This window comes from Chiloscyllium punctatum, chromosome 37 (assembly GCF_047496795.1).
Source record: "Chiloscyllium punctatum isolate Juve2018m chromosome 37, sChiPun1.3, whole genome shotgun sequence".
NCBI classification, from domain to species: Eukaryota; Metazoa; Chordata; class Chondrichthyes; order Orectolobiformes; family Hemiscylliidae; genus Chiloscyllium; species Chiloscyllium punctatum.
Genome location: NC_092775.1, coordinates 7,199,504 through 7,225,438, shown reverse-complemented (window position 1 = coordinate 7,225,438; position 25,935 = coordinate 7,199,504). Strand labels below are relative to the sequence as shown.

Below are 25,935 nucleotides of genomic sequence, written 5' to 3'. Positions count from 1 at the left end.
AGATAGTGTTTTAGTAAACTGGTCGCTGCCAACTAGGGTGAGTCACAGCCACTGGCATGGTTCTTTCTATAAAAACTTGTTAACAGTTAAACATGTCATTACTCTGCAGGCCAGAGGCAACTTGGGGAGACAAGACCTGGATACAGAGGTTGTTGGTGTAATCTGCTCATGCAACGCAACCTGAGCTAATTAATGCTGACATTCAGTCACACATCACCGAAGCTATTGTCTTTGTCACGAGAATTTTTCTCTTACAGACACAGAGGTGGCCCCTTTGTTGAGTACAGTGTGGAATCATTAAAGCACCAGACCTGCGGTTAATTCATGAGACTGTGAGCCCACCAGACTGATTATCCCGTGTAATACTACCTCATTGTTAACCTTCGAATAAATGAAGGGCTTGCATTTATACAACACTTTTCATGACCAGTGGATGCTGAAAACTGCTTTATAGTCAGTGAAATACTTTCAAAATGTACTCACTGCTGTAATGTCAAACAGCAAACTCCTACTAACAGTGATTTGATGATGACCAGATCATCTGTTTTTTTCACTATGTTGATTGCTAGATAAATGTTAGACAGGGCACTGGGAAGAATTGTTCTACTCTTCTATGAAATAAGGCCCTGGGATTCTTGTACATCCACCAGAGGACAGATAGGCCTTTGGCTTCACATCATCAAAATATGGTCTCCCCGATAGTCAGCAGCCCCTCAGTACTGCACAGGAGCATCAGTCTAGACTTTATCGCCTCATAACCTGACGTGGAACTTGAATCCAAAACCATGCCGGGGAGCTCCCAGTTGAGCCACAAATCAAGTTGATAAATTCACGATGACATTCTTGACAGCACTCTGAGGGAGTGTTGGGATGGCAGAACTACTGTCTCTCAGATCAGACATTAAGCCACCCATCTACTCACTCGGGATATAAAAGATCCCATGGCACTATCTCATAGAAAAGCATCCTAGTCAATATTTAACCCTCTATCACCATCTCAAAAACAGATTGTCTGATCATTAAGACATTTCTGTCTGTGGGAGCTAACTGTGAGCAAATTGAATGCTGCATTTCCTCCAGTAACACTTAAAGTACTTGGGTGGCTGGAGAGTGCTTTGAACATTTTGCATTTGTGAAAGACATTATTAAAGTTCAAATCTAGATTCCTTTGCTCACCAAGTTTATTTTAAAAAAATATTTCCAAGGGCTTTCTTCTGCTGGCCAGTCTGGTATCTGGTGCTGTTTTGGGCAAAAGCGACAATTCAGAACTTCTACAAATATGTTTTCTCACATTGTACAATTCCAGCCTATGAAAGGAGCACAGAAATACAAACATGGAATCCTCCATCTCAAAAAGAAAGGGCTGAGGGATGACTTGCAAAGGACTTAAAAATTAAAAGATTTAATGGAGTAAACAATGAGAAAATGTTTCCACTCGAGTCCAAAATTAGGAGCCACAAATAATGACAACTGCGATTAAATCTAATGGGGAGTTCAGATCAATCCTCTGTACCAAGGGAATGGTAATAGTGTGGAAATCACAGCCAGAGGTAGTGACTGAAGTGAACAAAACCATTACATTTAAGGAGATGCTGGAAAAGAGGGGATAAGGGAAGGAATAGAATGTTATTCTAATGAGTTGAGATGAATAGGGTTATGGAAATATCGAAACAAAGAGAATAGGAACAGGAGTAGGCCATTTGGACCTTCAAGCCTGCTCTGTGATTCTAGCGTACCATCTTATATGAATGGTCTCTAGATAAACTCTATCAAAGTCTTTGAAAATATTTTTTAAAACCCTAGTAAGTGACCATATGGTCTTAGAAACATAGAGAACTGGAGCATGAGTAGGCTATTTGTACCATTCAACCTGGCTACTGGCAAACCTTTACTGCAGTGTTATACTCCCAATCTCTCCCTATACCACATAACACTATCTTCCAGAAATGTATTGATTCATTTCTTAAATATATTCACTGACTTGGCCCCCACAGCTTTCTGAGGTAAATAATTCCACGGATTTATCACCTTCCGAGAGAAGAAAGTTCTCCTCATCTCAGTCCTAAATAGCCCACCCCATACTCAGAGACACTGCCCCTGTGTTTCAAATCCCCCTTCCCCACCAAAAAGCTATGCAGGAAACATCATCTCCGCTTCCACCTCTGATGAAGGTCACCATAGATTCTGTCAGGCCTGCAGCGATTCTCCAGCAATTTCTATTTTTATAAGATTACCTTGCTCCTGTACTCAAAACACTCTTACAATGAAGGCAAATATAGCATTAGCCTCACCTATTACTTTCAGTGACCAGTATACAAAAACGCCCAGATCACTTTTGAAATCAACATTTTGCAAGAGAATAGACACTCACTCTCTCAATCGTTTTCTGATATGGAAATCCAGGCATCTCTAATAACATACTTGTAAATCTTCACAGGAACAGGCCCTTTGGACTGCCATGTTTCTTCTGATCACGATGCTGGACTAAACTAATTCTCATCTGCCTGCACATATCACTTGACAGTACAACCTCGATTATCCAAACATCGATTATCCGAATTTCAGACTAGTTGCACAAGATCTCAAGGTCCCAATGCTTGCATAAACTGTGTTATCCAAACATTCAATTATCTGAACAAAATACTCCCCCCATCCGTGTTGTTGGAATAATCGAGGTTGCCCTATTCCCTTCCTGTTTGGAAGTCTATTTTAAACATGACTATTGTATCTGCTTTTACCATCTCCTGGGGCAGCACATTCCAGATACCTACCACCCTCCGTGTAAAACATCTTGCCTCCCACATCTTCTTTAAACTTTCCCCCTCTCACCTTAAACCTACAGCCCCTAATATTTGACACTTCCATCTTGGCAAAAAGACTCCAACTATCCATCCTATCCAAGACTCTCATAATTTTATATCAGGTCGCCCCTCAGCCTCTGACACTTGAAAAAGCTCTTCAATTTGCCTGAAACGTTGACTCTCCTGTTCCTTGGATGCTGCCTGACTTGCTGTGCTTTTCCAGCACCACACTGTCGACTCTAATCTCCAGCACTGGCAGTCCTCAAGTTTGTCCAATCTCTCCTTATAGCTAATACAGTCCAATTCAGGAGTAAACTTCCTTTGCATCTTCTCCAAGGCCTCCACTGCTCCGAATGTGGCCCAAATAAGGTTTGATACAGCTGCAATATGACAACTTCTATACTCAATGCCTCAACTGATGAAGACAAGCATGCTAGATGTCTTCTTTACCACCTTGTCCACTTGTATTGCCACTTCCAGGAAGGTATGGTTGCACTGTAAGAAGCCTCACAGTATCAATGCTCCTCAGGGTCCTGCCATTTATTGTATATTTTCTTCTTGCATTTGACCTCCAAAAATATCTCACATTACAATTGTGTGGATTAAACTCCATCTCCCATTTCTCTGCCCAGCTTTCCAACCGATCTATATCCTGCTGAATCTTTTGACAACCTTCCCCTCACTACCTGCAACTTCACCAGTTTTTATACTATCTGCAAACTTACTAGTCAGACCACCTACACTTTCAACCAAATCATTTTTACAAATTATAAACAACAAGGGTCCTAGCACTGATCCTTGTGGAACATGATTGGTCACAGATCTCCAGGCAGAAAAACACCCCTCCACAATCACCTCTGACTTCTATGACCAAATAAATTTTGTATCCAACTTACCATCTCACATGGATCCTGTGTGACTTAATCTTCTGAACCAGCCTATCATGAGGTAACTTGTCAAATGTTTTACTAAAGGTCCAAATAGATGACATTCTCTACTTTACCCTTATTAATAATTTTTGTCACTTTCTCAAAAAAACTCAAATTTGGTCAGAGGGAAATGAGACTGGGTGGGTTGCTCTTCGGAGGGTCGGTGTGGACTTGTTGAGCCAAAGGGCCTGTTTCCACACTGTAAAAATAAATCTAATCTAATCTTGTGAGACAAGACCTCCCCTATACAAAGCCATGCTTTGCAAAGCAAAGCTAATAAGTCCATTATTTTTCAAATGCAAGCAAATCCAAGAATCTTCTCCAATAATTTCCTTGCCAATAATTTCCTTGATTTTCCCTGTTTGTCTTCTTAAACAAAGGAACAAAGCTGTCTATTCAGTCTTCTGGGACCTTGCCTGTGGCAAAGATTTCTGTCAAGATCCCAGCACTCTCCTCCTTTGCCTCCCTCAGTATCCATCGATAGATATCATCAGGCCCTGGGGACTTATCTACCTTAATGCTTTGCAAGACACTCAACACCTCCTCTTTCTTAATATTGACGTGCCCCAGAATATCAACATATCCCTACATAATCTTACCATCGTCCATGTTCTTCTCCTTGGTGAATATTGATTTGAAGTACTCATTAAGGACCTTACCTTCTTCCTCAACATAAATTCCCTCCACGGTCCTTGAGTGGATCTACCCTTTCCCTAGTGACCCTCTTGCTCCTAATATGCATATAAAATGAATTGGGATCCCCTTTAATTATTTTGGAGATAATGATCATTATTCAGTTACTTTTAATATAGTTATGGAAAAAGACTAACATAGAACAGGAATTAAAGTTCTGAATTGGAGTTAAACCAACTTTACTAAGCTGAGAATGGAGAAAAAGTAGACTTGAAACACCTATGAAAGGTGAATCAGTGTTAGAGCAGTGCGAAGCATTCAATGAGAAGAGTTGTGCGATTCAGAGTAAACGTTTTAGTAATCATTCATGAGATGAGGGTATCACCAGCTAGGTCAGGATTTATTGCTTATCCCTAAGAGTCAACCACATTGCTGAGGGTCTAGAGTCACATGTATGCCAGACCAAGTAAGAACTGCTGCTTTCTTCCCTAACCAACACTAGTGAACCAGATGGAGTTTTCCAACAATCGGCAATGATTCTTAATTCCAGATTTTCATTGAATTCAAGTTCTATCATTTGCCACAGCAGGATTCGAACCTGGGTCTATGGATTAACAGACCAGCAATTAATACCACCACACCATTGCTTCATTAATTGTGCACCCATAAAAAAAAGGGTGGGACAACCAAATCTAGAGACCCCTAGATATCAAGAAGCTCACAGGGTAGATTGATGTAGAAAAGGAAATTATGTCAGATTCTGAGAACTCAATACTGCAGAAACAGAGGTGTTTCAAAAATGACACAACACCAGCTTATAGTCCAACAGGCTTATTTGGAAGCACTAGCTTTCGGAGTGGCTGCTCCTGCATCAAGTAGCTATCTGGTGAAGGAGCAGCGCTCTGAAAGCTACTGCTTCCAAATAAACCTTTTGGACTATAGAGTCAGAGATAGAGTCATAGAGATTTTAAAATTTTGGCCAGCTCAGTCCAACACTGGCTCCTCCATATCAAAAATATAGAGTTGAAATCAAAAGAAAATTAGGAAAACAAAGACAGACATGAAAGAATATTTGGAAGGAAAATCAAGGAGAACTCAAAGATCTCTTATCAATCGTTACGAGTAAAGGATAATTAAGGATAGAGTAGAATCATTATAAAAGTAAAATAGTAACCTATATGTCAAGATAGAATACGTGAGCATGGTTCCTAATGAATATTTTGTGTTCATCTTCACAGAAGTAAGGGTGATGAAGACTTTGTAGTTAAGGAGAGGGCACGGGAACTATTTGATTTGATAAGTATTGAGAGAGAAGGTATTAAGGGAATTAGCATCTTCAAAATGGGATAAATCACCAGGGTCAGATAAAATATACCCCAGGCTGTTAACAGAAGCCATGGAGAAAATAGTGGATGCCCTGAACATCATTTTTTATCTTTTGCTGGCTACTGGAGGGTTAGAGGAATGTTAATGTTGTACCGTTGTTTAAAATGGAGTGAGGGACAGATAGGTCAGTCAGCCTGGCCTTAGAAGTAAGAAAATGATTGTTAGCAATTCTGAGAGACAGAGTAATTGGTCACTTAGAAGGACTTGGATTAATCAGTTATAGTCGGCATTGATTTGTTCAGGGAAGATTGCGCCCAACTAACTTGATCACATTTGTTTAGTAAGATAACAAGAAGAATTGATGACAGTAAGTGTACTTGACAAGGTCTACATTCATCTTAACAAGGTCTTTTACGAGATCCCATGGCAGACTGGTTTAAAAAAAGTCCATGGCATCTAGGAAAAAGTAGCAAGCTAGATATAAAATCAGCTTAGTGGCAGGTAACAAATGCTGACTCGTGTTTTTGTGACAGGGAGGCTGTTTCCAGTGGTGTTCCTCAGGACTCAGTACTGGACTTTCTGTTTTTTGTAGTACATGTTCATAATTTGGACTTAAATATAGGGGACATGATCAAGAAGTGTCCAAGTGACTAAAATTTACCTGTGTAGTTGATAACATAGTTGTGGGGGGGAGCTATGGACTGCAGGAAGTTAATGAATTTGTCAGGTGAGCTGTGAAGTGGCCAATAGAAATCGCGATGAATTGTGAGATGATGTTGCTGAGGAACATGGCAAAGGAATACACAACAAGTGGAGAATACCGAGTCATGTTGAGTAAGTCAGCCATGATCCGATTGAATGACAGAGCAGGCTTGAGGGACTGAATGGCCTCCTCCTGTTCCCATTTCTTAGTCTTATGGTCTTAGTGAGTAAACTTTGAGTGAATATGCACAGATCCCTAAAGGTAACAGGTCATATTGACCAGGTGGTTAAGGCGGCATATGTAATTCTCTTTATTAACCAAGACATCAGATATAAGATCAGGTAGGTTATGCTGGAACAACATAAAAGGTTAGGCTGCAATTTGAATAACGTGTGCTGTCCTGGTCACCTCATTACAGAAGTATGTAACTGAACCTTAGGGCACACAGAGGGAATTTACGAGGATGTTGCCAGCACTAGAAGAATGAAGCTATTGGGTAAGATTGGATAGTTTAGATTAGATTACTTACTTACAGTGTGGAAACAGGCCCTTCGGCCCAACAAGTCCACACCAACCCTCCGAAAAACAACACACCCAGACCCATTCCCCTACACCTAACACTACGGGCAATTTAGCATGGCCAATTCACCTAACCTGCACAGTTTTGGACTGTGGGAGGAAACTGGAGCACTTGGAGGAAACCCACGCAGACACGGGAGAATGTGCAAACTCCACAGACAGTTGCCTGAGGTGGGAATTGAACCCAGGTCTCTGGCGCTGTGAGGCAGCAGTGCTAACCACTGTGCTACCATGCCGCCCACCAGGCAGGGTGTTGTTCTTGGAACAGAGGAAGCTGAGGGGAGAGTTGATTGAGGTTTACAAAATTGCGAGGGACCTGGATAGAGTGGATGGGAAGGGTCAATATACCTCAGCAGAGAGGTTTACGCCAAGGGAATATAGATTTAAAGAAGCTGGTGGAAAGATTTGAGGGAAGATGAAAGAGTTTTTCACCCATTGGGTTGTTGGGGACTAGAACTCGGTGCTTGAAAGGGAAGTAGAGGCAGGAATACTCAATTCATTTTGAAATTGTCTGGATATGCACTCAAAGTTCCATAAAGTCAAGGGATATGGATTCAGTGCTGAAATGATTTTCACATTTTCTAAATATTTCGAGGATTGTGCCAGGATTTGGGAAGACAGAGTGAGCGGTCCTTTGAAGGGCCAGCATGGACACTGTATTGAATGGTCACCTTGGACATCCTGTTGCCATTAAAGTGCGACCTGATTGTATTTTCAGGCAGGGTCTTAAACCAGACAGCAGGGCCCTTTTGTGACACAAAGGTAGTGTTCCTACCCCTGGACTGGGATGCCCAGGTTCAAGTCCTACCTGCTCCACCGGTGTGTAGTAACATCTCAGAACGGATTCGTTAGAGAACTAGGTTAAATAAAAAAAACACTGACAGCAAGGGAGGGGCAGCATTTCCACTTCAAACAGACATTTAAATACGTAGATGGGGATCCAACAGCAGGTATACGACTCTTGACGGCAATTGATTTTGTCTTATTGCAATTAGCTGCAGTCCACAATTAAAAATTAATCCTCTCCCTGTTTTGTCCAGTTCTATTTTTAAAAATTGTGAGATACAAACCTCATTGCTTTTCTTTGACTAATTTGATAGTTTCACACTCTGTGAGTCAGTATTGTATAAAAGCAGCTTGTGTAGGTGGGTGTACAAAAGACACTGTCATCAGGATGTCTGAAAGCTCACAAATGCCTCATAAACGTAAAGAGTGCTAATTGTGTGCTGCTATGTAAATCCAGGGCATATTAACATGCTAGGTACAGACCTGTTTCATGTCAGCCATAGAGCATTAATAATGATTGAAATGCCTCTAACTTTCTGGAATCAGAACAGAAAACCTTGAAAATACTCAACAGGTCAGGCAACAACTGCAGAGACAGAAAAAGGGTTAACGTTTCAGGCTGTTGACTTTTCATCAGAACATTTTGATACAGTTTTGTTCTTTTTGCTTTATGGTGAGTGCCAGTGACCGATTCTGGGTACTGGGAATTTAAACTGAATGGATATGCCCCAGTCCCTGGATCCCCAAAGGAAAGGCTCTATTGTAAATGACAGATTTACATTTGTTTTACAAGATGGTTAACCCAACTTATTAGCAGCCTTGTAAAGCAAAATAGTGCACCCGAAATAAAATCAGAAAGTATTCTGAAAACTCAGCAGGTCAACCAGTATCAGGGACAATGGAGAAAGGTAGTTTAAAGTTTTACATTTTTGAACTGTAAGCTTATTGAACAGAACCATCCCTATATTACAGAAGTTACACTCTACATCACAGTTCATATATACTTTATTAAATGTGAAGTCCTTTGTCCTGATATTCAAAAAATCAAGGTAGAAAAAAAAATAGAAATTAGCGGAAAAGCTCAGCCTGCCCAGCAGCATCTGTTGGAGAGAAATTACTGAACTGGACCCGAAACATTAACTCTGGATTTTCTCTACAGGTGTGCCAGACTTGCTCTGCTTTTCCAGCAATTTCTATTTCCATCAATTTACAGCATTTACAGTTCTTTCGGTTTTTCTCCACCTTCCACATTCTATGGACGTTGCCTTGCTGAGTGTTTCCCGCATATGTTGTTTTTAATACAGCTCTTTGGATGGTCTCAGAATACAAAGCACTTTACAGACTATGAAGTATATTTGAAATATTGTCACAGTTGCCATGTAGGGAACATGGCAGCAAATTTTAACACAGCAACCTCTCAGCACAGTTTTTTAACAACCAGGTAATCTGTTTTCAGCAATAGTTATTGGCTAAAGCCAGGAAACCAAGGAGAATTCCCCAACTCTCCTTCAAGTTGACACCATGAGATCCATTACAGCCACCTGAGAGGATAGTTGGAACTTTGGTTTAATGATTCATCTGAAAGATGACAGTCCTGACATGGCAGCACTGCCCCCAGCAGTACTGCACTGAGAGTCAAAGGGATGTGCAACACAGTAACGGACCCTTCGATCCAACTTGTCCACGCCGACCAGACATCCTAAAATAATCTGATCCCATTTGCCAGCACTTGACCCATATCGCTCTAAACCCTTCCTATTCAAGTATCCAACCAGATGCCTTTTAAATGTTGTAATTGTACTAGCAAAGTTTGGGAGAAGATTTGTAGCTCGGGTGCTCGTTGTTGTGGTTCTGTTCGCCGAGCTGGAAATTTGTGTTGCAAACGTCTTGTCCCCTGTCTAGGTAACATCCTCAGTGCTTGGGAGCCTCCTGTGAAGCGCTTCGGTGATCTTTCCTCCGGCATTTATAGTGGCTTGTCTCTGCCGCTTCCGGTTGTCAGTTCCAGCTGTCCGCTGCAGTGGCCGGTATATTGGGTCCAGGTCGATGTGTTTGTTGATTGAATCTGTGGATGAGTGCCATGCCTCTAGGAATTCCCTGGTTGTTCTCTGTTTGGCTTGTCCCTTCGGCTGGGACAACACTACTATTATAGGGCAAGCCAAAAAGAGAACAGCCAGGGAATTCCTAGAGGCATGGCACTCATCCACAGATTCAATCAATAAGCACATTGACCTGGACCCAATATACTGGCCACTGCAGCGGACAGCTGGAACTGACAACTGGAAGCAGCAGGTACAAATCACTATAAATGCCAGAGGAAACATCATAGAAGCACTTCACAGGAGGCTCCCACGCACTGAGGATGCCACCTAGACAGGGGACGGAATATTTGCAACAAATTCCCAGCTCGGCGAACAGAACCACAACAATTGTACTAGCCTCTGCCACTTCCTCTAACAGCTCATTCCATTCTCGCACCACCCTGTGTGTGAAAAAGTTGCTCCTTAGGTCCCTTTTATATCTTTCGCCTCTCACTTTAAACCATTGCCCTCTAGTTCTGAACTCCCCCACCCTGGGGAAAAGGCCTTGTCTATTTACCCTGCCCATGCCCCTCATGATTTTATTAACTCCTATAAGGTCACCCCTTGGCCTGCAACACTCCAGGATAAAATAGCCCCAACCTATTCAGCCTCTCCCTATAGACTAAACCCTCCAAACCCGGCAACATCCTTGTACATATTTTCAGTGCTGGAGAGGATTGATCTAAATTTTGGGCACCAGTCTCTGCAGTGAAATGAAACCACAATCTTCTGATAGAAAGGATGGAATGTAACCCACTGAACCACTGAATCCACAAGACCTTCATCCAGACTATTAATATGTGTTTTACCTTTTCGGACATACTGCAAGATTCCAGCAGTTTCTGTTTATTTGAAAACAATTTTAATTACTACTCACTGTGACCAGACAGATGAAGACATTAAATAGAGCTTTTCTGAACTTACCCTGGAGAATGCAGTGGATTTTTTTTCTTCACTCTATAAACCCCTGAGAGTAGTAAACAGTCTGAGGCTTCAGTAAGTCTGTCATTCTGTCATGTTGATGAACCAGCAGGCGTGTCAGCAGCTAAAATGGACATCCTTCTGGGCTAGGCAATAAAGGGAAGGTGAATTTAAAGGAAAAGGACATTTCTGTTATGTGGGTAGACCACACATTTAACAAAACAAAACATTGAAGCACCCTCACATGTTAGGAAGAGCCACCATTACATTATTAAATACTCAACAATATATTTTTAATAAAAATTGAGCCAGATCTTGCTGGAGAATGTTAATTGACACATGCCATTCACCATTATTAATACGTTAATCATACTGAATGATGAATTTCCTGAAGTTGTTGATCAATCTGCACTGCTCTAATTCCTTCATATAAACCACATCCTGCCCTTAAGCTTGCCATTATTTTTGTGGAGTTGTTGAATTTACACTTAAACTACCCTTTAAACTCACTGTTAACTTTCTTTTCTGTCTCTAATTTATTCTCTCCCTTAATCCAATCATTTTTTCTCTCTCTTTATTTCTCTTCCACAATCTGACATAACTCTACTTCACTTCCTTTCCATCCCTATCTTTCCTCTGTTGCTTGTCCATTCTTAAGTCTTGTGGTTAAGAAGATGATTCATTGGCTTTGATGTTGATTGAGGTCCCACTAACCCTCACCACACCATTTTCAGCTCATTCTTCTAGTGAATAACAGTGCTAATGGTATTTGAACTGCAGAGCAAGGTTAATATCTTAATGCAAGGCCCTTCATCCCAGAAAGTTCCTCTTCTTTAAAGAATTGTACTTAATTACATTTTCAGCCACTGTCCCATTACAACTTCATTTTTTTCAATTTCATAAGTGAACGCTGTCTTCAAGAAGAAATTGGATTGGTTCCTGGTGGAACAAAGATCTCATTATGTTCAAAGTTTGCGAGGAGATTTGTAGCTCGGGTGCTCGTTGTTGTGGTTCTGTTCGCCGAGCTGGGAATTTGTGTTGCAGACGTTTCGTCCCCTGTCTAGGTGACATCCTCAGTGCTTGGGAGCCTCCTGTGAAGCACCGGAGGAAACATCACAGAAGCGCTTCACAGGAGGCTCCCAAGCACTGAGGATGTCACCTAGACAGGGGACGAAACGTCTGCAACACAAATTCCCAGCTCAGCGAACAGAACCACAATCACATTATGTAAATAACATTTAGTTCAAGAGACCCCTGGATTAGTTCTAATTATTTGTGCTATAAGAGATATCTCTGGATGCAATCTTGTAAGGAGAAGCTTTACTCAATGTTTGCCTTAAAGATTATGGAGATGTGGCTTAGAGAATTGGCATCAATCCCAATTCTTGAACAAGTCTAAGGTTTACTAAGACTAAGGACTAAGTGGAGAATGATAACCATACGGAATGCTTTGTAGAAATCACACATTCTTGAGTAATAAAAAAAGTCTTACTTTGTAGTGAGTGAGAGTACAATTAGATAACCACAGGAACACTAGATAAGAGACATTTTTATCTCTTATAAAATTGTGATTAGGCCTAAGATTACAGACCACAAAACTTAACTGCAGACTGAAGCAAATTGAAGAAGATTACTTACCCCACCCAGAGGCAGTCACTTAGGCACTAGAAAGTGGAGTTACTCAGAAATTTCTGAGTTAACCCTTTCAGGTCAACTTCTCTAAACAATAACCTCAGGGCTTGGGCAGGGTTTTCCCAGAGTGATTCTAAATGTGTCCTTGTTGTTTTTATCCATGATGGTCAAAGTCAGTTCCCACTGCACCACACAGCAGCACAGTGCAGGGATTCACAATTCTCAGGTAAAGACAAACTGTCCAACACTCAGTCCACACCTACTCATTGCAAATGCACAAAATGAGAAATTATATTTCTGTAAAGCTCTGGTTGGACCTCATCTGGACATCACCTCAACAATAGCTTGTATTAAAAAAGCATTGTTAATGTAATTTTTCAAGGTTGCGTCCAGAGATATCTCTTATAGCACAAACGATTTGATCTAATCCAGGGAATCTCTTGAACTAAGTGTTGTTTACATAATGATGCCAACAGCGTGAATTCAATTCCCATCAGCGGTTTGAGGTTACCATGAAGGACTCTCCTTCTCCACCCCTTCCCTCGCCTGAACTCTGGTGGTCCTCAGGTTAAATCACTAGCAGTCGCTTCTCAACTAATGAGAAAGTAGCTCCGATGGTCTGGTAAGACTATGGTGACACAACAACAATAACAACATTCACATAATGTGATCTCTACTCCACCAGGAACCAATCCAAACTTCTCTTGAAGACACAGGGTTGACTTTTGAAATTTAAAAACAATGAAGTTGTAATGGCACAGTGGCTGAAAAGTGTAATGCTCTTCACACCAACATTACCAAACAAAGTCTGACATAGATTCACGTGAGGAGATCTTCAGAAAGGTGACCAAAAAGTGGGTCAAAGAGGTAAATTTTGAGAATTACTTTGGTGGGAACATGGCAAGAGGTTTTGCATGGTATATTAATCTAGAAGGGGATTTATCATATATCCATCAGAATGATGCTAGGGATTAAAGATGAAATTGCAAGGATATGGTGAACAGATGATGTTTATATTTTAATATATATAGGAGATTTAAATTGTAATCGAATGTAGTGTTTTCAGGTGATCAAAGAACTTGATTGGACAGGTAGTGAGAGATTATTTCCTTTGGTTGGAAGTGTCCATAATCAGTATGAGGAAGTTAGGGGACTATTACAGGAAGTATTTCCTCAAACAATGGATCATGGAAATTTAATACAATACCCACTTCTCAAAAGGCTACTGAGGCTGCAGTCAATGGAAAATTTCAAAACTAACAGCGATTTTTACTAAACAAAAACATCTAAGAACAGCAGATGCCAGAGATCAAAAACAAAAACAAAAATACAGACAAATGCCATTTACAAGTTCGCTGATGACACCATCATAGTCGGTCAAATCTCAGATAGCGACAAAACAGACTACAGATGGGAGGGGAAGACCTGGAAAAATGATGCACTGAGAACAACCTAGCTCTCAATGCCGGCAAAACCAAGGAACTCATTATTGACTTTCGGCGGGACAAGTGGAGAGTGTCAAGCTCCTGGGAGTGGTCATCCACAACAAGCTTTCTTGGACTCTTCATTTGGACGCACAGGTTACAAAGTCTCTTCTTCTTCAGGCAGCTGAGGAAATGTGGCATGACAACGAATACCCTTGCGAACTTTTATAGGTGCGCCATCGACAGCATTCTGTTTGGATGTATCACTACCTGCTATGTGGCAACTATACCATTCAATATTGGAGACGGTTACAGAGAGTGGTGAACTTGGCCCGGACAATCACAAAGGCCAACCTCCCATCTATAGAATCCATCTACCAGGCCCGCTGTCAAGGAAAGGCCGCCAGCATTCTCAAAGATCCATCCCACCCTGGCAATGTTTTTCTACAACCTCTACCATCAGGGAGAAGGTACAGAAGCCTGAACACACGCACCAGCCGGTTTAGAAACAGTTTCTACCCTACTGTTGTTAAAATACTGAATGGACTCACAAACTCTTAACATTAGCCTGTACCTGTGTATTTTTGTTTTTGCTGCTGTTTATCTATTTTTACTCGGGATGGGACCATTCGCCACAGCAGATTCGCTGCTGACGATTAGCCACTGCCCTTTGACCGCTGAGGACGCTTAGCCATCGCCCATTGGCCACTGAAGACGATTCGCCACTGCCCTTTGACCATCGAGCATATCTAAACTATATAAAATTGCCGTTATATTGGTTAAGGTAGTGTTTGTGCTGTTTCAGTAACAACTTGTTTTCGTTACAGGAGAGTTTTTTTAAGCTTGTATTTTTTTTCATTTACCCTCAAGTCTTCAAAATGGAAACAGGAATTATTAGTAAACGTGGGAATAAGAAGTTTTACCACGATGGTTTTATATATGTTTTTGATAAATTCAAGTATTAAGTTTTGGTAATGTGAACAAAGGGTCCGAGGTAATGGACGGATCCACACCAAAAGTGGCACTGTGATAAAAACAATAAATGAACATATACATTCCCCTTCCGCAGCAACTGTCCAAGTTGCGAAAGTGAAAACAAGTTTAAAACGTCATGCAGAAGACTCGCAGGAAGCACCTAGTGTTCTTATTAATGAATGTGTAGCTGATGTCCCTCAGTCAGTCCTAGCATCTTTACTAACAACAAGCAGCATGAAGAAAATAATTTGACGATAAAAGAATGATATTAGTTTAGCGCCATCAAACCCTACTGATCTTCAGCATTTGGTGATTCCAATTACATACAAAGTATGTAAGCCAGATAACAGGAGCAGAAGAAACATCTCTTTTGGCAGATAGTCGTCAAGGAAGTAATTGTATAATCATATTTGGTAGGGAATCTTGAATACATCATTTAGCAGAATCGACGTGGTTTGTGGATGGTACGTACAACATAGCCCCTATTTTATTCTCTCAAGTATATTGTATTTTAACAAAAAGACTTAATGGGGTTCATCTAATACTGTAAATACTTCTACAAAATAAGCAGCATTCAACGTTTGCATGCATGTTTGAAATGGTGAAGTCCTTGGTACCTAATCCCAGACCACAGTATATCCATTGTGACTTTGGACAGGCAGCTATCAGTGCTATGAGAGAATGTTTTCCTAAAGTTAGAATTAGGGGCTGTTTCTTTCATTTGGCACAAAGTATGCATAGACATATTGCTGCAGTTGGAGCAACTTGTCAATACAACACCGAGCTGAAAATGTGTTGCTGGAAAAGCACAGCAGGTCAGGCAGCATCCAAGAAGCAGGAGAATCGACGTTTCGGGCATGAGCCCTTCTTCAGGAATGAGGAAAGTGTGTCCAGCAGTTTAAGATAAAAGGTAGGGAGGAGGGACTTGGGGGAGGGGCGTTGGAAATGCGATAGGTGGAAGGAGGTCAAGGTGAGGGTGATAGGCCGGAGTGGGGTGGGGGCGGAGAGGTCAGGAAGAAGATTGCAGGTTAGGAAGGCGGTGCTGAGTTCGAGGGATTTGACTGAGACAAGGTGGGGGGAGGGGAAATGAGGAAACTGGAGAAATCTGAGTTCATCCCTTGTTCCTAGGCGGAAGATGAGGCGCTCTTCCTCATTCCTGAAGAAGTGCTCATGCCCGAAACGTCGATTCTCCTGCTCCTTTGATGCTGCCTGACCTGCTGCGCTTTTCCAGCAACACATTTTCAGCTCTGATCTCCAGCATCTGCAGTCCTCACTTTCTCCTCGAAGAGAATACAACACCGATCCTGATTATGCTTTAAAAGCAAAAATGATAATTGCTTTGGCTTTTGTGCCACTTACTGACCTTGATAACTATGTAGAAGCACTCGCAGATTTTTTGCCTCAAGAACTACAGTCAATACTAGATTGGTTTGAATTTAATTATATTGGACTCTACAATAGACGTGGCAGTAGCTGAAGGGGCCTTTGTTTCCCCATGATATGTGGTCGGTCTATGAGACAACAATAAACTATGAAGATCGCACAAATAATCACGCTGAAGCTGCTCATCGGAGAATTGCTTTTGAACTTGGGGCTCACCACCCAACCATATGGAAATTTATTGGAACGTTAATGAAAGTGCAAAAGGGGCGAGATTTATATACGGAACAGCTGATAGCGGGTTACCCACCACAAATAAAGCTTAAAAAAAATCGAGATGCAGACGATAGAATAAAAAAAATTGTTCTTGAATACGGTGAAAGAGATTGTTTGAAATATCTTAGAGAAATAGCACGTAACTATCAAATGAACTAAAAAATTTCATTGTTTAATATTAATCTGAGATTTTACTGCCATTATAAAGATTTTTAAAATATATTTCCTTTTTCTGGTTAAGTTTGTAAGTCATTTTTATATATAAACCAATAAAATGATATCTATTTTACCTCTTTTTTTATCAATATGTAGTATGTAGTTGCATAAATAAAGGGGACTGAGAAGTATGAAAGAACAGGTGGGAGGGAAAACAATCAGTACATATATATATTTCCGGTGGCAAATAGGTTCCAGAGGTCAAACAATCCCAGTGGAGAAACGCTGGTGGAGAACTGGCAGTGGCTAATCATCAGTGGTGAATCGTCACCAACCCATTTTTACTATCTATGCTATTTGTCCAAGGGATCTGCCTGTACTGCTCGCAAGACAAAGCTTTTCACTGTGCCTCAGTACACATGACAATAAATTAAAATAAATTCAATTCAAATTGTTGGATAAACTCAGCAGATCTGGCAGCATTTATGGACAGAAAGCAGAGTTAACATTTTGGGTCCAGTGACCCTTCCTCAGGTTTTTGCTTGTGCTTGAAGTAAGGAAGATCGGCGAAGTCAAGAAACAAATCAGCTAAAATCTAACTGAATAGAGGAACATTATCTGAGGGATGAATAGCCACCTCCTGTTAGAATTTTCAGATCCTGTGCATCAAGGAATACTTGTCTATTGATTTTTGAGAAGATTTGTAGATCAGGTTGATGATAAGTACGTAAAGTTAGTTTGCTGAGCTTGAAGGTACATTTTCAGATGTTTCGTCACTATACTAGGTAATATCATCAGTGAGAGTCTCCGGTGAAGCACTGGTGGTATGTCCTGCCTCTCTATGTATAGGTCTTGGTTTCTTATGGTGAGTGACGTCATTTCCGGTTCTTTTTCTCAAGGGAAGGTAGATAAGATCTAAATCGATGTATTTATTGATGGAGTTCTGGTTAGAATGCCATGCCTCTAAGAATTCTTGTGCGAGTCTTTATTTCACCTGTCCGAGAACGTGTGTGTTTTCCCAGTCTAAGTGGTGTCCTTCTTTGTCTCTATGTATGGAAACTAGTCAGAGTGGGTCATGTCTTTTGGTGGCCAGTTGGTGTTCATGTACCCTGGTGGCAATTTTGCTGCTTGTTTGTCCGAAGTATTGTTTTTTACAGTTCTTGAATGATATCTTGCAAAATGACGTTAGTTTTGCTGGTGGTATCTAATGGATCCTTTAGGTTCATCAGCCACTGTTTAAGTATGTTGATAGGTTTGTAGGCTACCATGATGCCAAGGGGTCTGAGTAATCTGGAAGTCATTTGATATAAGGTAATGTGGCTATAGGTTTTGGTTGCGTTGTGTCTGTTTGTTTGGGTTTGTTTCAGAGGAATCACAGATTGTGCTTATTGGGTGTCCATTTTTCTTGAAAACGTTGTATAGATATTTTTCTTCTGCTTTTTGTAGTTTTTGGGTGCTGCAGTGTGATGTAGCTCATTGAAATAATGTCTTATTTCTTGTCTATTGCTTCTCTCCCCTGTATCCAATTTAATTAATCTCTTCCATTGTTAAGAAAGAACCCAATGTTTATACACTCATTGGACAACACGAGTACTGAAATTAGGAGCTCATGAAGAAGACATGGGTGAATCGGTGTTGTGTTTCTCTATAATGTAGTATTGTAATAGATTGACAGGCTACCATGCCAAATATTTCTGCTTTACAATATTCAATAGAGAATCTATAATGTGAGAGACCTGAATATTACCACAGGAGTCCCTCAAGACACTCTCAAGATAATCTCATGGGCGGCACAGTGGTTAGCACTGCTGCCTCACAGCGCCAGAGACCCGGGTTCAATTCCCGCCTCAGGCGACTGACTGTGTGGAGTTTACACATTCTCCCCGTGTCTTTGTGGGTTTCCTCCGGGTGCTCCGGTTTCCTCCCACAGTCCAAAGATGTGCAGGTTAGGGTGAATTGGCCATGCTAAATTGCCCGTAGTGTTAGGTGCAGGGTAAATGTAGGGGAATGGGTCTGGGTGGGTTGCGCTTCGGCGGGTCGGTGTGGACTTGTTGGGCCGAAGGGCCTGTTTCCACGCTGTAAGCAATCTACTGTCTTGGACCCAACCATCTTTAGTCGCTTCATCAATGACCTGCCTTCTGTGATATAAGGTGATGGTCCTACTGGTGCCACACACTGTCTGTGGTTAGAGACCAGGAGTTCTGCTCTGGCTTTCAGAATGAGCAGATATGTCTGGACCAGTTCCCTAATGTGCTAGGATTGATGCTTAACCAAATATAGTTGGACTTATTGTTATCACAAAATAAACCTCTTCATCCAAAAACAGTGCTACCTCTGTAGATACTCTATGATGGTGTATCCTCCACCACTAATCACCAGACAGGCCCAAACAAAGATAAAGAAAGATTGGTGGCAGTGAACTACCTCAGTCAACCCTTACCCAATAACACACACCGGTAGAGGTGGCAAATATCACCAGACGGCCATTGGGAAAATACTATGTATCCATAAGGTGATAAGTAGGGATGTTTGCCGATAATTGTACTAGAGTTAGCCCCATTAACTACTCCTCACATATTGAAACAACTAGCCTGTGACCATCTGAAGCAAGACCTGGACAACATTCAATCTTGGACTGTAAGTGGCAAATAGCATTCAGGCCACACAAGTTCCAAGCAATAACTACCTCAGCAAGACAGGATAATGGCACCATCATCATCACTGAATGCCCCACTATCAACATCTAGGGTTACCTTTGATTAGATTAGATTAGATTACTTACAGTGTGGAAACAGGCCCTTCGGCCCAACAAGTCCACACTGCCCCGCTGAAGCACAACCCACCCATACCCCTACATCTACCCCTTACCTAACACTACGGGCAATTTAGCATGGCCAATTCACCTGACCTGCACATCTTTGGACTGTGGGAGGAAACCGGAGCACCCGGAGGAAACCCACGCAGACAAGGGGAGAATGTGCAAACTCCACACAGAGAGTCGCCTGAGGCGGGAATTGAACCCTGGTCTCTGGCGCTGTGAGGCAGCAGTGCTAACCATTGTGCCACCGTGCCGCCCACCATGATCAGAAACTGAACTTGACAAGCCCTATTTCTTGTTATGTTCATTCACAGATTGTGGGTGCCACTGGACCAGAGTCAACCACATTGCTGTGCGTCTGGAGTTACATGTAGGCTAGATCAGGAAACAGTGGCAGACCCTAAAGGGCATTCCAAACAATCAACAGGCATGATCAGATTCTTAATTCCAGATTTTAAAAAAAATTACGCAGCTGGGTCTCTGCGTAAATAACCTAACAATAATACCACTAGGCCATTGTCTCCCCTCCCAAACATGTAAACAGCATGGTGACAAGAGTAGGTCACAGGCTGGGAATCCTGCAGCGAATACTTCACCTCCTGACTCCCCAAAGCTTTTCCAGCATCTACAAGGCAAAAGTCAGGAGTATGATGGAATATTCCCCATTTGCCTGGATGGGTACAGCTCCAACAACACTCAAGAAACTTGACACTATCCAGAACAATATAATCACGTCCAAAAACATTCACTCCATCCACCATTTGAAATGCTCACTCCTAACACAACTGACCTACACAGGCAGCAGCGTGCACCATTTATAAGGTGCATAAAATTCCTTCAATAACACCCTCTAAACCCATAACCTCTACCATGTAGATAAACAAGGACAGCAGATGAATGGAGACACTGTCACCTGCAATGTACCCTCCAACACACACACATTACCTGATTTGAAACTAAATCAACATTCCTTCAGTGTCAGTGGGTCAAAAACCTGGGTCTCCATCCCTAACAGCACTATAGTGGTCCCTACAGCACACGAGCTGTTGTGGTTCAAGATGGCAGCTCACCACCATCTTCTCAAGGGCAATTAAGGACAACCAAGAAAGTCAGGCCCAAATCTGGCAATGATACACATCTCAGGAATAAAAAGCTAATCTTTCCCTTGAAACTATCAAACACAGCTGCTTATTTTCTGTGATTGTTTGTTAAATTATCTCCTAACAAAGCTAATTAGTAGCACCCAACACTCAATGAGGCATTACTCCTTGCCAATAAATGGAAGAACTGGTATAAAGTAATTGAAAAAAGCACTGCAGAAAATATCTGTTGCAAAATGTGCTAATACATCAAATACTAATGTTTCCCTGTGCTAAAATAAGATTGCAGGTATAAATAGATCACATTTAATCCCTGTGCACTGGTTCTTCCGGCAGAGGCAAGTTTTTCATTATATTTCCATTATTGACTATTTATTCAGAGCCAGTCCATGCAAAGATTTCTCTTCACATTTCCACACCACTACACCCAGTGTTCCCCAAGGATCCATTCTTGGCCCTGTCCTAATTTTCATCTAGACTCTAATGGTCAATGGTATTATCCACAAACACAGCATCAGTTTCCACATGTATACCAATGAAACCCAATTCAACCTGCCCCTTACCTGCTGTGACCCCTTCATTGCCATCACATCCATTCCTTCCACGGCCAACACTCGGTAGTGGCAGTGTGTACCAACTTCATGATGCACTATAGAATTTCACCAAAGATCCTTCCATACCTATGATCACTACCATCTAGAAGCACAAGGGCAGAAAGTGCATAGGGTCATCACCACCTGCATGTTCCCCTCCAAGCCACTCACCGTCCTGATTTGAAACTATATCACCAATCCTTCACTGTTGCTGGGTCAAAATCCTGGAACTTCCTCCCTAACAGCATTGTGGGTCGACTGACAGCACATGGGCTGTAGCAGTTTAAAAAGACAGCTCACCACCACCTTCTCAAGGGCAATTAGGAACAGGCAATAAATAAAAACAATGCATCCAGAATTGCTGGGAAAAGCAATGTGACTGTCTTCATCACTAGGTCTAGTCTAGCTCTATTCCCTAGCTGTCCACTCCTTCATCTCTCATGGGCCCTGTCTCACACTGAAATTGATTTGGAAACCTCTAGATTTTCAGGAAATTTCCTGATGTGCTGCACCAGACTTGGGAAAAACTGCCTTGGAAGATCTTTGTGCCAGCATGTGGATTGGAGTTGGTTTACCACAACAGACTTAGGTCAAGGGTTACCTCAGGGACTGCACCTAACTCAGGCAGGCTGTTTACAAGGTTTAATTAGTCCTCTGGGACTTTGTTGTCTGCTCGTATTTTAGTCCCTCTAGCCCGTACCCCTCACTCCCACTAGCCCCCACCTACGCCCCTACTCAGATCAGAATCACAGACTGTTATAGTGCATAAGCAGCCAATCAGCCCATCATTCCTGCATCACATCTATAACCTAGTGCCAATCTCCACTTCTCCTCGTATCCCTTTACAACATTCTATCCAAATAACCATCTAATGCCCCTCCTGAATGCCTCAGTTGAACCTGCCTTCGCCACATTTCCAGGCAGCACTATTCCAGACCCTAAGTACTAGTTGTGTGAAAAGTTTATTACTCACATCACCCTTTCTTCATTTATCTGTCACTGTAAATCTATGTCCTTTATTTATTTGATGAGTGGGAATAGATTCTCCCCACCTACTCTGTCCACTCCATTTAGGATTTTGAAAACCTTTATCAAATCTCCTCGTAGTCTTCTTCTTCAATCTGCCCTCATAACCAACGTTCTAATCCCTGGACCCATTCCTGTAAATTGTCTGCACTCTTTCCAATGCATTCACATATTTGCCAACTGCGCCAAAACTCATCCCCATGGTCCCCCAATGCCGACTCACTCTACATCTACTATCAACAGAACTCAGGGCCCACGTTCAGATTAAATAAAATAATATTCTAAATATCTGTTACAAAATTCACTATAATAAAAGAAACCCTCTCATTCATGAAAACCTATTTAGCTTTTTAAAATTCCCTTAAATATTTTCATTCTTTATAAAAACTAATTAGATTCATAACTTCATATCAAAGACAGCTAATCCTTTAATAATCTCTTTAAACTGTCAATTAAACTGTGATCTTAGAAACCCCTGTTTGGATAATTGTAGATTGCTGAAAGAAGCTGATAATTATAATATATACTACAATAAAATATAATTAATTATAATTACACAATGAGAGCCCTTGGATTATGTCATCAAAGTACTATCGCCACTGTGACACCAAATTAGATTACATTACAGTGTGGAAACAGGCCCTTCGGCCCAACAAGTCCACACCGCCCCGCCGAAGCGCAACCCACCCATACCCCTACATCTACCCCTTACCTAACACTACGGGCAATTTAGCATGGCCAATTCACCTGACCTGCACATCTTTGGACTGTGGGAGGAAACCGGAGTACCCGGAGGAAACCCACGCAGACACGGGAAGAACGTGCAAACTCCACACAGTCAGGCGCTGTGAGGCAGCAGTGCTAACCACTGTGCCACCGTGCCGCCCACAAATCTTTTCTTAACTTCTCACTAACATAAGTAAGCCATGATTTTTACAAATTCTCTAGGGCAGGGAATTAAATGACTTCTCAGCTTCAAAGATCTATAACCTTTTTCAACCTTCAAAATCATTCATATCTTCTCTAAAGATTCCTAATTCACACACTGCAGGTTGAGGACTTGATATTATGAAAATAGGTTCTATTTTAACTTGGTTTTAAGTTCATATTGCCATGTTAAGTTTAGTTTCCCTCTTTTTGACTCACACCATATCCCATTCTTGTTTAGAACACAGAACATAGAACAGTACAGCACAGTACAGGCCCTTCGGCCCACAATGTTGTGCTGAGCATTTACCTTAATCTAAGATGAACTAACCTACACACCCCTCAATTTACTGCCATCCATGTGCTTGTCCAGCAGTCACTTAAATGTCCCTCATGTCTCTGACTCTACTACCACTGCTGGCAGTACATTCCACACACCGACCACACTCTGTGTAAAGAACCTACCTTTAACATCTCCCCTAAACCTTTCTCCAATCACCTTAAGATTATGACCCCTGGTTACAGCCATTTCTATCCTGGGGAAACATCTCTGGCTACGTACTCTCTCGATGCCTCTCATTACCTTGTGCACCTCTATAAGTTACCTCTCTTCCTTCTCTCTGGTGTGAAAAGCCCTAGCTCAGTCAACCTCTTTTCATAAGACAAGCCCCCCAATCCAGGCAGCACGCCGGTAAATCTTCTTTGCACCCTCCTACATCCTTCCTACATGAGGTGACCAGAATTGGACACAATATTTCAAGTGTGGTCTAACCAGGGTTTTATAGAGCTGCCAGCAAAACCTCATGGTTCTTAAACTCAATCCCCTTGTTAACGAAAATCAAAACACATTATGCCTTCTTAACAACCCGATCAACTTGGGAGGCAATTTTGAAGGATCTATGTATATGGACCCCAACATCCCACTGTTCCTCCTCACTGCCAAAAATCCTGTCTTTAACCTGTATTCAGCACTCAAAATCGACCTTCCAAAATGAATCACTTTGCATTTATCCAGGTTGAATGCCATCTGCCACTTCTCAGCCCAGCTCTGCATCCTGTCACTGTCTTGTTGTAGCCTGCAACAGCCCTCGACACTATCTACAACACCACCGACCTTTGTGTCGTCAGCAAACCTATTAACCCACCTCTTCATTCAAATCATTATAAAAACTACAGAGAGCAGAGGCCAAAGAACCTCCAGGCGGAATACTTTCCATCCACTACCACTTGCTGTCTTCTTTCAGCTAGCCAATTCTGTATCCAGACAGCCAAATTTCCCTGTATCCCATACCTCCTAATTTTCTGAATAAGCCTACCATGGGGAACCTTACCAAGCGCCTTACTGAAATTCATATACATCACATCCACTGCTTAACCTTCATCAACTTGTCTCATCACATCTTCAAAGAACTCAATAAGGCTTGTGAGGCATGATCTCACAAAGCCAGGCTGGCTATCTTTAATCAAACTATGTTTTTCCAAATAGTGATAAATACTATCTCTCAGAATCTTTTCCAGTATCTTGCTTACCACAGACTTAACAATGACTCATCTGTAATTCCCAGGGATTTTCCTATTCCCTTTCTTCAACTGGGGAACAACATTCGCCTCCCTCCAATCATCCAGTATACTCCCGTGGAGAGTGAGGATGCCAAGATCATCACCTGAGGCGCAGCAATCTCATTCCTCACTTCCCGTAGTAACCTTGGATATATCTGGGCTGGCCCTGAGGACTTATCTATTTTGATGATTCCCAGAATTTCCAGCACATTCACTTTCTTAATATTAATCTGTTCAAGCCTATTAACCTGGTCTACAGTGTTCTCACTATTAACACTCTCTTTAGTGAATTCTGAAGCAAAACATTCATGTAGGGCCTCCCCTATCTCTTCAGACTCCAGGCGCAGGTTCCCTTCACTATCCCTGATCGGCCCTCCCCGCTCTCTGATCGTTCTCTTATTCCTCACATAACTATAGAATGCCTTTGGTTTTCCCTAATCCTTCTCGCCAAGGTTTTTCATGTAACCCTCTAAAGCTGTGCCAGATCCTTGCTTTCTCAACCTTGAGTAAGTTTCCTTCTTCCTCTTGATAAGAAGCTCCTCTTCTCTCATCATCCAAGGCTCCTTCACCTTACCATCCCTTGCCTGTTTCAATGTGGCAAAGTTATCCAATACTCGCAGCAAGTGCTCCTTAAACAAACTCCACATTTCTGTTGTACGTTTCCCATAGAACAATTGTTCCCAATTTATACTTCACAGCTCCTGTCTAACAACAGTATAATTTCCCCTCCCCCAATTAAATACTTTTACAAACTGTCTGTTCCTATCCCTCTCCATGGTGATGGTAAAGGTGAGGCGGTTGTGGTCACTGTCACTGAAATGCTATCCCAGAGAAATGTGACACCAGGCCTGGCTTGTTGCCTAGCACCAAATCCAATATGGCCTCCTCCCAGTCGGCCTTTCTACATTATGAGTCAGGAGTCCTCTGGACACACCTGACAAAATCGGCTCTATCTAGATCATCTGCACTGAGGTGGTTCCAATCAATACTGGGGAAGTCGAAGTCACCCATAACAATAACTCTGTCACATCTGCAACTTTCCAAGATCTGCTCTCCAATCTGTTCTTCCATCTCTCTGCTGCTATTGGGGTGTCTATAGAAAACACCCAATAAAATGACCGCTCCTTTCCTGGTACTGACTTCCACCCATACTGACTCAGTAAACAAACCCTCCTCAACAACCTCCTTTTCTGCAGCTGTGATGCACTCTCTAATTAACAATGCTACTCCGCTTCCTCTTTTATCTCCCTCCTTGTGCTTTTTAATACATCTAAACCCAGGAATATCCAGTAACCTTTCCTGCCCCTGTAAA

At 41.8% G+C, this 25,935-nt stretch overlaps 1 protein-coding gene across 2 annotated transcripts in view; it reads right to left on the bottom strand.

Annotated features, from left to right (window-relative positions):
* LOC140462832 (syntaphilin-like) overlaps nucleotides 1-25,935 on the bottom strand; it is an 86,718-nt gene that overhangs the window by 39,335 nt on the left and 21,448 nt on the right. The window contains exon 3 of one of the 2 annotated variants that reach the window (XM_072556179.1): nucleotides 10,760-10,902. The gene's annotated coding sequence lies outside the window, so the exon portion shown is untranslated. The remainder of the gene's footprint in view (nucleotides 1-10,759; nucleotides 10,903-25,935) is intronic. The other variant, XM_072556180.1, reaches the window with a different exon arrangement.